Source organism: Aotus nancymaae, unplaced genomic scaffold (assembly GCF_030222135.1).
Source record: "Aotus nancymaae isolate 86718 unplaced genomic scaffold, 86718_ANA_hifiasm-v0.15.2.pri h1tg000058l, whole genome shotgun sequence".
Taxonomy (NCBI): domain Eukaryota; kingdom Metazoa; phylum Chordata; class Mammalia; order Primates; family Aotidae; genus Aotus; species Aotus nancymaae.
In genome coordinates, this window is record NW_026988472.1 from 46,749,692 (window position 1) to 46,767,810 (window position 18,119).

Genomic DNA, 18,119 nt, shown 5'->3' on the forward strand with positions numbered 1-18,119 from the left:
GTCCCCATCTACCGCTGGAATATTAGTATTTAGGGAACGCTTTGTTCAAAATAATCATCAAAGGTAGACTTGAACCACTAAACCAAAAGCAGAAACGAGAACAGCCACAGCAGGCAGACTGCTGCAGCAACACACAAGCAAGAAGAGCTACTCACATTCAGTATGCTGCCTCAAGGGTTGAGATGGAAGTGGAGAGGGAGGAAGGAGGAATATAGCCATCAGGCAGCCAGGCCCGATCCATCTAGTCAGCCAGCCCCCATGCCTGCGCCTTTTCAATGGATCTGTCCTAGGTTCTGTATTAGGCATCTGAATAAGCCTTGATTCCCCTCATGACAATATGAAATTGTCAACAGTCACTGTTTGGCATTGACTGGAAACACACTCTTCTTTTCTTCCCTTCTTCTACCATGAGTCACTTTTCAGCCACCTGCTTCTTGCAGTGGCTCAGCACCTAAGCCTGGCCAGGAACAGCTCTGTTTGAAAGGGATAAACCAGAATACCCGGAGCTCATACAGAAATCTGTTTAAAGGTTTAATGATTTATTTCCTCTTAGTATTCACTGGCTTCCTAAAAGTTACAACACCCACTCAATTTGCCAACTGAGAATGATTTCAATACTATTCAATAGGATTTTCAAGTAGGAATCTTTACGTCCTTTAACAAACTACACAAGCTTACTCTATTTTTATGTTAATTGCCTTCTCTTCCTTTAGTAAATGGATATTATTAATTATGCACACTGACATTTAAAAATCATATGAATTCTGTGTACTTATCACTAACCTGAAGGGTTCAAACCATATTCAACAAATTAGTCCATTATTGTTAAACAAGACAGAAAATTTTTAGTAATCTTTATTAAAAACTGTTACATTAATCCACTGAAATGAACATTTTCAATTGTTTTGGAGCTCAACTAATTACTATATAAAGCTCCAGAATAAATTTTCTCCCAGGATATATTGTCAGGGATTCCTAGAACCTGTTTTCTTTTTGAGCACTGGAAGAATCGCATAATAATGTGGATGATGGATTTCTTATTCCTGCATAGATTACCCTCAGTGTTCCTCACTTTCACTCTTCTGCACCTCACTTTGATTATCAACAATTCTAAAGCTCCGCATTCCAGTATTTTCAGTAATAGATTTAAAACATGCTTCCATTCACCTCTAGAAAAAGACACCTGACTAGTAAGTCACACATCAGACACATTTCCTGGCCAAATGTCTGCCAGGCTTAAAATAGGCCTAAGGAGGCATATTCTGGGAATATACAGATATATCTAGATCCCTAAAAAGCTCTAGTTCTATAACAATTCAAATCTGTGCCAAGGATATGGTACTGTCTCATGAATTTTCCCCTGCTGCCACAGAATTTGGTTCAAATCCCAACTCTGACACAAACTTGTTCTTGAATGTTTAAGAAATACAATACTGTCTTAAGTCTGTGTTATATCATTTATGCAATGTCAGTGATTACATATGTAAAGCACCTAGAACAATGTCTGGAATAAGTAGTGGTCAAAAAAATAACATGGTTTGTCACAAACAATTCCGTGATGCACAAATACAGTTGACTTTCAAAGATGCAACTTCCTGGCTTACAGCTAGGTACAGAACAGATAAGAATGTCAGAACAAAAGAATGCTTTTGAACTGACAGGCACATATAGACATATGGAAGGTTCGCTGGAAACTCAGCCCGCAAACTTAAAGTATTTTAAGCAGAGTGAGGTGCAATATTATAGTCTGGGTGGAATTCAGATGTCTTTATCAAAACAAAAGTGAATCCCTTTGTTTTTCACTATACATGACACTAATAAATTTGAAAATCTAGATGAACTGAACAACTTTCTACGAAAATATAAACTTGCAAAATAAAGAAAGACAGGTAACATGAATTGCGAAATAACCAAAGAAGAATTGGAAAGGGCAGTCAAAATTAACCTCCACAAAGGCATAGATGGATTTCGTTGTTTTTTTAGAGTTAGGGTCTTGTTCTGTCACCCAGGCTGGAGAGCAGTGCTGCAAGCTTGGCTCACTGCAGCCCCAAACTTCTAGGCTCAAGTGACCCTGCCACCTCAGCTTCATGAGTGGCTAGGACTACAGGTATGTGCCACTGCACCTGGATAATTATTTCTATATTTGTAGAGACGGGGTCTCTCTATGTTGAATAACAATGCAATCATTATTTTAAAATGTATACATGGATTTCACTACGTTATTAAAGCAGAAAAGCATATTATCTTTTCAGTAGATAATAAAAAGCATTTGATAAATTTCAATATCTGTTCTTTAGAAAAAGTAACATAGGAATGGTAAAAAAACATTCTTCTCCCTTTCTTTTCTTTCTTTTTTCTTCTTCCTTTTTTTTTTTTTTTTTTTTTTTTTTTGAAATGGGGTCTCTCTCACTCTGTTGCCAAGGCTGGAGTGCAGTGGTATGACCATGGCTCATTGCAGACTCGACCTCCCAGGAGTTTCAAGTGATCTTCCCACTTCAGCCTCCCAAGCAGCTGGGACCACAGGCATGCACTACCATACCCAGCTTCTTTTTGTATTTTTGTAGAGACAGGGGTCTGCCTAAGTTGTCCAGGCTGGTCTCGAACTCCTGGGCTCAAGCTATCCTCCCGCCTTGACCTCTCAAAGTACTGGAATTACAGGCATAAGCCACCATGCCCAGCAGCATTCTTAATTTGAATAAAGATATCTACCAGAAATCTATGGTAAACATTGTTGGTGATAGAATATTAGAAGCATTGCCATAAAGCCATGAATAAGCCAAAGGTACCCATTCTCACCTCGACTAATCAACATTGGACTGGAAGTTCTATATGATTCAATATATAAATAATATAAACATAAATATTGTGAAGTGGCCATAACTGTTTTTGTCATAATATTCTGACACAAATTTTCTACCTAGAAAATTCTAGCAGCTCAATACAAAAATCAGTAAAACTAACAAAACTCAGTGACATATGAGAAGAGAAAGTCTTATAAAACCAAAGTCACCCTATACACCACCAATAACCAATTAGAAAATATAATTAGAAAAAAAATACAGAGCTTTTTGACAACAGCACAAACAACCTCTGCTCCACACATTCATCTATCCACCCACCCACCCAACATGAAAAAAAGAAACAAATACTAAAAAACTGCTGAGGAGGGAGGATGACTTGAGCCTGGGAGGCAGCGGTTGCAGTGAGCCGAGATGGCACCGCTGCACTCCAGCCTGGGTGACAGAGTGAGACCCCGTCTCAAAAAATAAAAGTAAAAATAAACTACTAGGAATAAGCTTAACAAGAAATGTGGAGGCCCTGTATTAGTAAAATTATAAGATATTATTAAAGTGTATTTTAAAAGGTTGAATTAAAACAGAGACTGGAAGGGAAAACTCAATATTGAGAAAATTGGGTATTTTTCACCCAAATAATCTATATTAATGGTGAAATTTGTTACATATATATTTTGGAATACCAAAAAGCTACAAAACAATGAATATATTTATATGTACTGAAAAAGATACCACAATACACTGTCTAGTGAAATGTTTCCCAGAATGGTTCCAGTAATGAAAAGAAAAAATGTGGTGCATGACCATTTATGCAGAGACACAGAGGTTGTCCGGAAACAGTAGAATCACAGTGGAGCTCAGGGCAGGAGGAGGCCAGGAAAGTGTAATTATGTTTTATTCCTATGACTGCACTCTGGCATTTTACATCAAGCTTTAGTTTACCAATTAAAAATTTTAAGGATATTAAGACTTAATAGAGATTTATTTACTTGTGTCTTCTAAATACGTTCAGATACAAATTGTGCTTCACATCTTTCTGAGTATAAGAACATCGGTCTCCTCAAATTAGATCAAAATACATTTCAGTGAAATCTCCCTAATATCAGCTCAACACACCTTAACTTATAGTAAATATATGATAGACCTTGAGCTTTTGGGGTAACAAAGATGTTCTTCAATATAATGAAACAGAGAAGTGCATGAAAATAAGCAAATTATTTTAAAATGGATTTTTAAAAGCAAATACCCCATAATCACGTTTATTCTTACTATAAAATGTAAGACTTCATTTTTGAGTTTCCAAATAAATATCACCTGCCTTTAGCATGTGGCAATCATAAATTACATATGAGTTAATTTTTTTCTGTTTTATTTGTCTGCTTCTTTGTGTTTTTTCTCCAAATTGTAGGACTCCATTTGGCCACTGATTTCTGTATCTTCCTAATTGGTGAATATCATCTCTCTCTTTACCACTTACCTCATCTCTCCAATGGGTATTGTAGGAGACCAGATTATGCCACCCCAAAATATACCTCTTTTGCATAAGAATTATTTTGAGCTGATTATTTTGAGAAACTGCAGACACAGAGAAGCTCTGAAAACAGAGTAGAAGTTACCCTGTTGTAAGGGAAATTTACACTGATAAAGACAATTTCCCATTTTTAAGGGTGCCTTCCTCTCTACACCAGAAAGAGAAGGACAACTAAATCACTAGAGACTCACTCACCTAAGTCTGCATAATAAACCTTATTCTTGTGTTTTTCCTGATCACCTTCCCATAACTTGCCTCCCTACACCCCTCTTTCTTTGTTTTAGCTGAAGATGCTACATAACCCAAGCTCTAATCAACTTCTTTGACATTTACTCATTTCCCTGGGCATTTCCCACATATACATGAGATAAACACATTAATAAACTTGTCTTTATCTTGTTAATCTATCTTTTGGCATAGAGGCCCCAGCCGAGAACTTGGAAAGGTAGAGGGAAAATTACTTTTCCTCCCCTACCGTATCCTAATCTTATCTATCACACAGGAAGATTTAGTGAGGCACATAGTAAATATTATGCAGGAAAATAAATTGTTACTATTCCTAAATAGCATGGAATCAGAGAAAAATGTGCAGCAGCAGTTTCAGATACACAGAACATTAAATTACATATATAATCTTGACTCATTTCATGTAAACACAGAGAAAACATATAATAACTATGTAGGAGAGTAGTGACTACAAAGTACACAATTTTAAAACAGATGTTAGATGAACAGGGAGAGAGGAGGACCAGATAAACACAACAGGTAAACACAAATGAGCAAGGAGAAGTCAGGTGGCTTCATGGATTGACTCTTTCATTCCAGGTCAATGATCTATTCAGCACTAACTTTTACATAAAATAATGTTCTTATCTTATAGATAATGGGGGGAAGTCTCATTCTTTGTAGACACATTATACAAATAGCCAGGAAAATATACACGGGGCTTTTTTACAGTATTGGAACCATTAAATTATTTAAAATAGCTTTGTCCATTAAAAAAACAGGCAAAAGATATGAACAGACACCTAAAAAAAAAAAAAAAGACATACAAGTGGCCAGCAAACATATGCAAAAATGCTCAACATCATTAATCATCAGAGAAATGCAAATCAAAACCACAATGAGATACCATCTCCTGCCAGTCAGAATGACTATTATTAAAATATCGAAATAAACAACAGGTCCCGGTGAGGCTGTGGAGAAAAGGGAACGTTTATACACTGCTGGTGAGAATATAAATTAGTTCAGCCACCGTGGAAAGCAGTCAAGAGATTTTTCCAAGAACTTAAAACAGAACTACCTTTCTACCCAGCAATCCCACTACTGGGTATCTACCCAAAGGACAGATACCCAGTAGTGTCATTCTACCAAAAAGACACTTACGCTCACATGTTCATTGCTATGCTATTCACAATAGCAGACGTGGAATAAACTTAAGTGCTCATCAGTGGTGGATTGGATTTAAAAACAAATATGATGCATATACACCATGCAATACCATCCAGCTATAAAAAAGAACAAAATCATGTTCTTTGCAGCAACGCGGATGCAGCTGGAGGCCATTATCCTACATGAATTAATTCGAGAAGAGAAAACCAAATATTGTATGTTCTCACTATAAGTGGGAGCTAAACATTGGGTACACCTGGACATAAATGTGGCAAAAATCGACACTGGGGACTACTATAGTGGGACAGGAGAAAGGGGGACAAGGATTGAAAAACTGTTGGGTGCTATGCTCAGTACTTGGGTGACAGGATCATTCATACCCCAAACCTCATCATCACACAATATAACCAGTTAACAAACCGACATATGTACCACCTGAATCTAAAATAAAAGTTGAAAAAAATTTTGTAGCAATAGTATTACCAGACAAAAAAGACATCAGATGAAATATGAGTAGGGATAAAAAAGTACACCAAATTATGATGAAAGGAACAACATGGCAACAAGATAGGACAATCATGAATTTGTCTGTACCTACAAAATAGTTCCAAACTTTTCAGTGATGGAACTGCAAATAACAATTGAACAAAACAATAAACATGGGAGATTTTCACACACCATTATTAGATCAAGCACACACAAGTTAGTAAGGATTTAGATCTAACAGATACATTTTTTATTTAATATATTTAGAATCCCGAACAGAGAATGTATATTCTTCTTAAACATGTGTGGGGCATTTATAAAAAGTGTCCATACACTAAGTCACATAAAATGTCTCAATAAATGTTAAATATTTGAATAATACAATTGTTTCAAATGAGCAATAAAGATAGCTTACTTTTTTATTTTTATTTTTTAGTGTTGTCAGGTTTTTAAATATTTACTTCAAAAATTAAATTTTTACCTCCAAAATTATATATCGATTTCAAAAGGAATGAACATTTTTTTTTTTTATTTTAGGTTTTGGGTACATGTGAAGAACATGCAAAATTGTTGCATAGGTACTGTAAAAATGACATAAAATAAAATAGGTTTAGAGACTGCTTTTTTCATCTAGTACAGTTTCTCAACCCTAGCACTATTGACTATTGGCTTGGATAATTCTTTGATGTGGGGCCTGTTGTGTGTATTGCAGGATGTTTACCAGCATCTCTGTCCTCTACTCACTAGCTGCCAGAAGCAACCTGCCCCCCAGGTATGACAAGGAAAAATGTCTCCAGACATTGCCAAATGTCTCAGAGTTGGGGAGGGGTTTCAAAATGACCCCTGGATGAAAAAATCACTTAGTGAAATAATGAGCTTTCTTTCTTATCATGAAATAGTCTCTAAATGCATCTTTTAATTATTTTTAAATATAATCACATAGAATAATTTAATAATTAGATATAATTAGATATTTTAGCTTCATCACCTTTTGTTTCATGATAAATAAGAAATACTTGCACACTTGTATGTATACTTATACAACACATCATCGTATAAAATTCTTATTTATTGGCATTTATTTTCCTATTTACCTTGCAATGAGCTTAAAGCCATTTTATTTGATGATTGACTTTGTTGGGGCCCAGAAACCAATATCCCAAAACATGGCACTTTGACATGCATGCTGGACTGAAGAAGCTGATTCAAGGTCTCTCTGACATCCTCTTACTCCCCCATCTCTCAATCTTTTGTCTCTCCCAAAGCAAATGCTGAAGTTGTTCTCTAAAGTTCCCCTATCTGCCTCAAGTCTGGACTTACCAAAGAAGAAAACAATTGCCTCTGGTCTCTTCTTGCAGTTTTCATTAACTTAACTCATATTGCAGGAAGAGACTGAAGTTTGTCAAGACACATGGACAGGTTTTTGTCACAAATCATTGTTCACTCTGGGGGCCTAAGAGACTTTGTCCCAGGTCACTACATGTTCTTCAAGACCATTCATTTTCCCCTAAAAATTATTTATTATAACCCCCAAATTGCCACATTTCCCGTACCTCCCTTCCCCTATGAAAAAGGATATAAAGCATCTGCATGTTATGCACACTAATGTTTTTCTTTCCGAGATGGGGTCTCACCATGTTGCCGAGGCTGGCCTCAAACCCCTAGGCTCAAGCAATCCTTCCACCTCAGCCTCCCAAGTAGCTAGGACTACAGGCATGCGCCACCATGTCTGGCGTAAAATAAAATTTTGTATACCTTTTCTCCTATTAAGCTGTATTTTGTCAGTTGATTTTTCAGCAAACTTTCAGAGGCAATGGGGAAGTTTTCTTTTGATCCCTACAGTTTTATGTGAAATACTTTTCTTCTGTTTGTTTGAGAACAATATTTCTTGAAATAATTTCTGCTTGTAAACAAGTGACACCCTCTATGTTCCCTGTGTAATTTTATTTTCACTGGCCCTGAACCCATTGCTGGGAAAGACTTGAAATAGTGAGAAGAAAACAATGTAAAGGGTTTATAGAAATACTGTGAGAGGAAGCAAACATTCTAGCTTTTGAAAAGCCCCTTTTTACCAGCCCCACAACAAGAATTTCTTATCTAGTGATAAACTGTTTATGAACTCAGGCCTCTGGAAACCAACCCTAAAGCAAAGATTAAAAGGCAAAGTCAGAAGTGATTGTTTCCCTAACTCAAGAGCTGATAGAGAGTTGTACTTTATGTAATAGCAAAGTATGGGAATGGATATTCATAATGTTCCCATATTTTCAAAAATTATTAAATAAAGCATAATACAGTCTGAGAAGATAAGCATGGAAAGACAGAATTCTAAGGTGACCCTCAGGTTCATCACCCTCTTGGTGGCAACCTGATGAGATCCTGAGCAGAGAATCCACTTAACCCATGCTCAGCTTCGTGACTCATGGAAATTCAGAGAATAAATGTGCTGTTTTAAGCCACTGTTTGTGACTACTAGGAATAGAAAACAAACACTGTAAGAGGTGACTAATATTGATTTAGGATCACTTCCATTAAAATGGTTAAAATACTCGAGCCTTTCAAAAAGTAAACTTCAATTTATTATATCTCTTAGAATATCTCAGGACCCAACAAGACTTGGTGAAAAGGGGGCAATTTCTGGTTTTTCACCATTTCTTAACATCTATCATTAATATATAACATAATTCCAAATTGACAACACACAGAACAGCAGACACAAATCTAAATTCATGATCTAAACATTTAAATAGATTCCATTTATGCTAAAAGTAAGAAATGACATGAGAAATAACTAAAAATAGTACTTGTGATTTCGATTCTTTTCAGTGATGCTGATGAGACGAAATTAGGCTCTGTTCAAAAACACCATCATCAGTAATGTAACTAATTGACAAATGAAAGCAGAAGGGACATCTGCCAAAATTTGGGTAATTAAAATAAATGCCCGTCTTTATTATGTAAACATTAAATTCACCATACAATTACTGTATAGTGTTTTTATTCTTTGTTTCAAAGCATTTCATAATATTAAGATTTTTAAATAAGCAGCAGAAGTTGAACTTAGTGGCAAGAAAGTAAACATAATTTATTCTCAAATAAATTTCTATTTTAAAGCAGACTATATTTTGCAAGTCATTTGAATAGAAATAATTCCTAAAAAATAAAGGTAATCGTTATAGCATTATTTGTTATAATAAAACATAACACCCCATATATGCATCAATATAGGAACTGGTAAATAAATTTTGGTATGTTCATATTATGAAATGTTATATAGCCATTACAAAGAATACGTTTGCCAGAATGTACTGACATGGATACATCTATATTTTATTAAATAAAAAAGTTGTAACAGTTACAGTACAGTTTGATGATGTTGGGACTCAGAAAACAATACCACAAAAACTTTCCCCTGACAATGATATTTTGTTTTTTAAATGTTATGTACATATTTTTGGTTTATACACATAAAAAAGCTTGAAAGATACAAACTTTGTAAAAATTTAAAAAATAAAGTATAAAAAAATCAGTCTTCTAACAGAAGATAATACTTGGGGAGAAAAAATGAGGAGGAGGAGGGGCTTGGGAAATTTCACCTTTATTTTATTCCCTATAACTCCTATGAATTCTGTACCCACAAGGTCCAAACAAGCAGAATACTGATCATTTTAAGTTTCTCATTTCTAATCTGTCTAATTTCTTAAATGTCTAATTATCCATATTGTAAATATGAGATCAGATTTAAGTCCTATCACCCAGAAACATCATATTTCCCTCCCATCCTTTATAGTTGGCCATGCTTCTTCCTACTCTGTGGCCTTTTATGAAGTAAAAGATAGATGTGGCCTATTAGACACAGTATTCCCCCATGCTTCAAACCCTCAGGCCTCATCTTACTCTAGCCACATATTAGACTGTTCTTGCATTCCTATAAAGAAATACCTGAGGCTAGGTAATGTATAAGGAAAATAGGGTTTAATTGGCACATGGTTCTGCAGGTTGTACAAGAAGCATGGCATCAGCATCTGCTTGGCTTCTGGTGAGGCCTCAGGAAGCTTCCAATTATGGCAGAAGGCAAAGGAGGAGCAGGTGTCTCAAATGACAAGAGTAGGAGCAAGAGAAAGGTGGAGAGAGGTGCAATACACTTTTAGCTGTATTTATTTACAGTGCATGATGTGATGTTTTGATATATGTATACATTGTGAAATAATTAAATCAAGCTAATTAACAGATTCCTCACTTCTCATACTTGTCATTGGAAACACATACATATTAATAAACTGACTAGTCATGTCACACTTCTATAATAATTTTTTTATATCAAACATTTTGGCTGGTCCGAAGGTAGCGAGTTTCTCAATAGACTGTTCACAGATTAAACTCCTTGTTCTACTCTTTCCCCTCTTCTCACCACTGTACTTGACTAGTCTTAAAAAATTTTTTTTAAACATTTTATTTTAGATTACTTAAAACATTGATATGTACTTTTTTCCATTTGCTTTTCAGGAGTAATATTTGTTCCAAATAAAATAACCATTTTATGTTCATCTGGTCAGAGTGAATTAAACTTAATTCAACAAATATTTCATGACCAGTTGTTGGCCAAAATGAAAGGAGTGACTGGACAAAGATGAATGCCCTAAGGGAAACTACATTCTAGTGAGAAGAGGCAAACCTTAAACAATAAACATAATAAATAGTAAATTATATGGAGGGAAATGGGAAGAAAAGATGTGGGTAATGAGAATGGGGGGTCAAGGGTGTTCATATCAATTGAATGTTTAAGAAACTGAGCAAAGTTGTAAGGTGCCAGGATGACTCAAACACCAGCGGTAACAGTGAAGACCACTCTAAGGAGCAGAGAGAGGTGCTGGCCTACAGGAGCTATCTGTCTGCCACATTTACCCACCTGCTCGTCCTTTAAACTATTATCTGTGGATCTGCAAATGCTGACGGGCCCCTCACCCTGAAGCCCATAACTGGAATTGATTGGCTGATGAGGTTCAGAACATACTACAACCAAAATATTTAAGCTGAAAGAATTTAAGAAAACTGCAGAAGTAGGAAGGTCACTCTCACCTCCCCTCTCCCCCAACACCACTCATCTCCTCTAAGTAGGTCATAAAACCTAGGAAGGGTTTTGACCTTCCCCTAAAGCAGACTGTAAAACCTTCATGAGACCATCATATGAGAGGCACCGTCTCCATTCCCAGTGGAAAGGAGTGTCCTTATCTCTGAAGACATAAGCATACAGAGAAGAATCAGAACAAATAGGCCTTGCTAAGTTTCCCCAGTTTATTACCATTAGATCGTATACTCTTTGCCCAGTTATATTTCTCCACAACTGTACACTCTTCATCAAACTCAGCACAAAAATATACAAGTTTAACCATTTCTTTAGGTCTTCGTTTTCTTTTAATGACTCCCATGTCACATAAAAGTCATATTAAACAAATTTATATGCTTTTCTATTGTTAATCTGTCTTTTGTCATAAAGGCCTCAGCCATGAACCTAGGATGGGTGACGAAAAGATATTTTTCTTCTCTTACAGTGGCTATTCATTTTTGTTCCCCAGATGTCATCACTGAGAGAGTTTGAAGAGGTTTAAGAACTGGCCACGGTTAAGTTGTTCACCTAAAAGTTTTCTTTTCCCTTTTTTCATATGTGATGTGTAGGCCTCGATTGAGCTTGGTCCAACATGAAACTGTTTCTCACCTAAACCTGTAGCTTAAGTTCAATTCCTTCCTTCCTTCCTTCCTTCCTTCCTTCCTTCCTTCCTTCCTTTCTTCCTTCCTTCTTTCCTTCCTTCCCTCCCTCCCTCCCTCCATTCTCCCTCCTTCCCTTTCTTTCTTTTTTCCTTCTTTCCTTTTTTCTTTCTTACTTTCTTTCTTTCTTTCTTTTCTTCTTTCTTTCTTTTTCTTTCTTCTCTCTCTCTCTCTCACTTTCTCGCTTTCTTTCTCACTTTCTCACTTTTTTTTTCTTTCTCTGTCACCCAGGCTGGTGTGGAGTGGTACAATCTCAGCTCACTGCAACCTCTGCCTCCAGGTTCAAATGATTCTCCTGCTTCAGCCTCCCAAGTAGCTGGGATTACAGGCATGTGCCACCATACCTGGCTAATTTTTTGTATTTTTAGTATAGATGGTGTTTCACCATGTTGGCCAGGCTGGTCTTGAACTCCTGACCTTAAGTGATCAGCCTGCCTCAGCCTCCCAAAGTGCTGGGATTATAGGCGTGAGCCACTGAATCTGACCTTAAATTCAATTTTTAACAGTGTTTTACAAGAATAGCAAATCTTGCAGTATGTCATAATTTAGCTAGAGAGAGAATGATCCAAGTTTAGAATACCCTGTATGTTGACTACCGTCAGACTAATCTTAATTTCCTTAAACACTCCCCAACCTTCCTTGATACCTTGGTTTTTGGCCTTAAATACTGCCGTATTTGGGCAGATCACAAGGTCAGGAGTTTAAGCCCAGCCTGGCCAACATGGAGAAACCCAGTCTCTACTAAAAATACAAAAATTAGTTGGGCATGCCTATAATCCCAGCTACTTGGGAGGGTGACACAGGAGAATCGCTTGAATCAGGGAGTTGGAGGTTGCAGTGAGCCAAGATCGTGCCACTGCACTTCAGCCTGGCAACAGAGTGAGACTCTATCTCAAAAAAAAAATACTGCTATATTAATGTTGATAATCTTAGGAAATTATTGTTTATTTTTTACAGGTCCCTTTTGGTTGGTGGTGGTTGTTTAAAACAAAGTAATTGAGAGAATGCTTACTAAATAACAGATTTAGAAAAAGCTCAATTGTAAGTCAATAATCAAACTTCTTTTTGAGACAAAAATACTAGGAAAAGCCCTGCCTGTATGGTAATTGAATGGCCATGGGGATAAAGGAGATAAAGAGACCTACATATTTAACAATTGCTTTGAAATAGCTGATTGATTTTCCCAATGTCACAGAGTGACAGAACTAACAAGATGATAGAGTTTATGTCTTTCTGGTTTTCAATTCAGGGCTTTACTATTACACCCATTTTGCTATGGGAGTCAAAGTATATATTCCTTTGCCCAGTCATACAAACACCAAGTGTTTTATTTGTGGAAATACTATAAAGACACTGAGTACTCAAATGCCCTCTCTTCCCTACTCCCTTCTGACTCTCTCACTGAGTGAGATCAAAGCCATAACCCCATAAATTTATTTGATATGTTGGTTAGACCATCAATATAGCAAGCTCTAGGCAGAAGACAAAGGGCATTAAATGACCACAAGAAACAGTTTCACAAGCTTCCCTTCTCTATAAATCTGACACAGTGATTTAAAAGAACTCATTTGACTCTACTTCTGACTAGCAGAAAAAGACTCAAGAATATGGAGACTGGTAAAATCCTGGTGTCTTTATTAGACACAATAAAGTAAAAGGCCAAATGCCATTGGACCTTATTGCCATGTTTATTCGACATATCTCATATAGTTGAAAAATTAAAAATATCTTTGCGGTAAACCTTAAAATATGTTCAACCAATTAATAAACAAAATTGCTGGCTCCATTTAATGAAAATAAATGCTGTATAATCTCTACAGTAAACACAGCTGAAAAGTACCTTCACTGGCCAAGTTATTATTTCCCTCTTCTATGTTTCTGAAGCATTTGGAAAATATCTCTATCCATACAGTTATGTGAGTGTTTTCTTCCCTAAACTGCTTTCTTCTAGACTTGTAGAAAAGGGACCATGGATTCTTTCTTTGTCATCCCTACAGCTACCCAAATGATTGACACAATATTCGGCATTTATTGGTTAGACAGATGGATGGATGGTGAATGGATGGGTAATTGTATCACTGTGGCATTTATAAAAGGAGGGGGTGGGAGAATTGGAAGAAGTCATCTCTAAGATTATTACAATTTTAAAACTCTGTTTTCTAAGCTTCAAATGCAATGCAAAGAAAAGGACACAATGTTTTAGCTTTCTCAGTGTTATCTTGTTTTGTACTCCTGAATAAAGCTTCAAATAAGTTCAAGTTAAAAGAGAAAACTGAAGCTTATGGAGTTGTAATAGAAAGTATTCTGACTAGTTTATTACATATTTTACACTTTGTGCCTGATCACACAATTAAAAATTATCTTACCTTTGAAATGCCAACATTTCCCCACTACCATCATCATAAAAGGTTTTATCTAAGAGTTTTCCTTCTCAATTATTACATACTTCATGTAGTAATGTTTCCATTGTTACCTTGAATACCCCGAAAAACAAAACATTTATAATTAAAAACACTTATGTACTTATCACTCATCTAAATAAAACATTGCAAACACGTATGTCTCTGTATGTACTTCTCTCTACACTCCCTAAAGTTGCATTATTCTGACTTTGTTGTCTATCATTCCCATGAACACCTTTATGCTTTTTCTACATAGACATGTATCCTATAAACATTGATAGTACTGTTTTGCATGATTTTAAACTTTATATATATGGTATTAGCCTGTATATATCTTTATGCAATGTGCTTTATGTCATTCAGCATGAAAGTTACCTATATTAATACATAGAGCTCTGGCTCATTCATTCTCCCTGCTGTGTGTGTTTCACTGTAGTAATATATCACAATTTATCTATTGATTCTCCTCTTAATGACTACTTATGTCATTTGTCATATTTGGTTCTTACGATGTTAATATAAACATCTTGTACAAGTCTTTTTGTATGCATGCACAAGTATGAACTGGGTTTAAGTACGATTGGAACTATTCTTTGGCACTAGGATATAAACATCTTTGGCTTTACTAGATACTGCCACATTACTCTGTAAGGTATCTGTATCACTTTATATGCCCACCTAAAAGTTAAAAAGCTAAGCATTCCAGTTCAGCTGTTAGAATAAACCCCTCAAAATTAGAAACAACTAATACAGTAAAAAAGAAATAGAAAAAAAAAGATAGAAAAAAATTAATAAAACCAAATTTTGTTCTCTGAAAAGACTATCTTATACACACATATACATCATGTGTTGCTTAACAACAGGGAAACATTCTGAGAAATGTGTCATTAGGGGATTTCATTATTGTGCAAACATCATAGAGTGTACTTACACAAATCTATATGCTATAGCCTACTGCACACCTAGACTATTTGATATAGCCCACTGTTCCTAGGCAACAAACCTGTACAGCATACTACTATACTAAATATGTAGGCAATTGCAGCACAATGCTAAGTATTTGTGTATCTAAATATATTAAACCATAGAAAAGGTACAGTAACATATGGAATAAAATAATAAAAATTGGTATATCTATATAGAGCACTTACTATGAATGGAGCTTGCAGAACTCAAAGTTGTTCTCAGTCAGTCAGTGAGTGTGTGGTGCCTAAATGTAAAGTCCTAGGGCATTACTGTATAGTACTGTAAACTTTATAAATACTATACACTTAGGCTACACTAAATTTATTAAAAAATAGTTTTCTTTCTTCAATAAAGTAACCTTAGAACCTTAGCTCACTGTATATTTTACTCTATGAATTTTAAATTTTTTAACGTTTTGACTCTAGCTTTAAACTTTAACTTTCTGACACTTAAAACACACATTGTATAGCTGTATAAAAAGTTTTTTGTTATATTCTTATTCTATAAAGTTGTTTTCTATTTTTAATCTTTTTTCTTTTTAAAGTTTTTGTTACAAATGAAAACAGAAATGTACACATTAGCCTAAGCCTACAGTGGGTAAGAATCACCACTATCATTGTCTTTCACCTTCCCAGCTTGTCCCACTGGCTGGTTTTCAGGGGAAAAAACAGGCATGGAGCTGTCATCTTCTGTGTTAACAATGCCTTCTTCTGAAATACCTCCTGAAGGATCTGCCTAAGGCTCTTTTTACCATTAACTTTCTTTTTTTATAAGTAGAAGGAGTATGTTCTAAAATAATAGTAAATACTAGGCAACAGGAATTTTTCAGCTCCATTATAATCTTATAGGACCACTGTCATACGGGCAGTCCATTATTGACTTAAACATCAGTATGTGTGAAGTCCTAGCCAGAGCAATCAGGTAAGACAAAGAAATAAAAGTCATCCAAATAGGAAGAGAAGAAAATTATTTTTCTTTGCTCATGATATGACTCCATACCTAGGAAACCCTAAAGACTCCGACAAAAGGCTTGGAGAACTGATGAAAAACTTCAGTAAAGTTTCAGGATTCAAAATCAATGCACAGAAATCAGTAGCATTTCTGTACGCCAATAACATTCACACTGAGAACCAAAGCAAGAACCAAATCAAGAATGCAATCCATTTACAACAGGCACACAAAAAAATAAAATACCTAGGAAGACACCTAACCAAGGAGGTAAAACATCTCTACCAGGAAAAATTATAAAACACTGCTGAAATCATAGATTACACAAACAAATAGAAAAACATTCCACCCTCATGGATTGAAAAAAATCAATACTGTTAAAATGGCCATACTGCCCAAAAAAATCTACAGATTCAATGATATTCCTATCAAACTACCAATGCCATTTTTCACAGAATTTAAAAAAATTCTAAAATTCATATGTAACCAAAAGAAGAGCCTGAATAGCCAAAGCAATCCAAAGCAAAAAGAGTAAAGGAGGAGGCATCACATTACCCAACTTTAAACTGTACTATAAGGCCACAGTAACCAAAACAGCATGATACTGGTACAAAAACAGACACATAAACCAATGGAACAAAATAGGGAACTCAGAAATAATGTCACACACCTAAAGCCATCTGATCTTCAACAAAGCCAACAAAAATAAGCAGTGTGGGAAGGACTTCCTATTCAATAAATAGGGCTGGGATAACTGGCTAGCCATATGCAGACGAATGAAACTGGACCCCTACATTTTACTATGTACAAAAATTAAGTCAAGATGGATTAAACACTTATATATAAGACCTCAAACTATAAGAACCTTGAAGAAAACCTTAGAAACACTATTCTGGTCATTTTCATCCTTGTAAAAAATTTATGACTAAGGCCTCAAAAGCAATTGTAACAAAAACAAAAATTGACAAGTGGGACCTAATTAAACTAAAGAGTTTCGGCACAGCAAAAGAAACTATCAGCTGAGTAAATAGATAACCTACAGAATAGGAGAAAATATTTGCAAACTATACATCTGACAATGGTCTAACAGCCAGAATCTATGAGGAACTTAAACAATCCAAAAAAACAAAAAACAAAAAGTGGACAAAAGACATGACATATACTTCTAAAAAAAAAAAGACATATAAGTGGCTAACAGATATGTGAAAAAATGCTCCACTTGATTGCTAATAATCAGAGAAATGCAAACCTAAACCACAATGAGATACTATATCACACCAGTCAGATTAGCTATTATTAAGTCAAAAAACAACAGATGCTGGTGAGGTTGTGAAGCAAAGGGAATGCTGATACACCACTGGTGGGAATATAAATTAGTACAGTCATTGTGGGAAGAAGTTTGGAGATTTCTCAAAGAACTTAAAACAGAACTACCATTTGACCCAGCAATCCCATTACTGGGTATATATCCAAAAGAAACCAAATTGTTCTACCAAAAAGATACATGCACTCAAGTATTCATTACTGCGCTATTCACAATAGCAAAAACATAGAATCAACCTAGGTGCCTGTCAACAGTGGATTGGATAAAGAAAATGTGGTACATATACATCATGGAATACTATGCAGCTATTAAAAAAAAGAATAAAAACATGTCCTCTGTGGCAATATGGACAACTGGAGGCCATTATCCTAAGTGAACTAACACAGGCACAGAAAACCAAATATTGCATGATCTCACTTATAAGTGGGAGCTAAACGTTGGGTACGCATGGACATAAAGATGGCAAAAATAGACACAGGGGACTATTAGCAGGGAGGAGGGAGGGAGGTAAG

The 18,119-nt window shown here is 35.6% G+C and overlaps 1 protein-coding gene across 4 annotated transcripts in view; it reads right to left on the bottom strand.

The window, feature by feature from the left end:
• Positions 1–18,119, bottom strand: part of FRMPD4 (FERM and PDZ domain containing 4) — a 900,683-nt gene that overhangs the window by 661,409 nt on the left and 221,155 nt on the right. The window contains exon 1 of one of the 4 annotated variants that reach the window (XM_012435204.3): positions 156–404. The exons of the other annotated variants lie outside the window; for them this stretch is intronic. The gene's annotated coding sequence lies outside the window, so the exon portion shown is untranslated. Of the gene's footprint in view, positions 1–155; positions 405–18,119 lie in introns of those variants that run through there. 4 annotated transcript variants of the gene reach the window in all.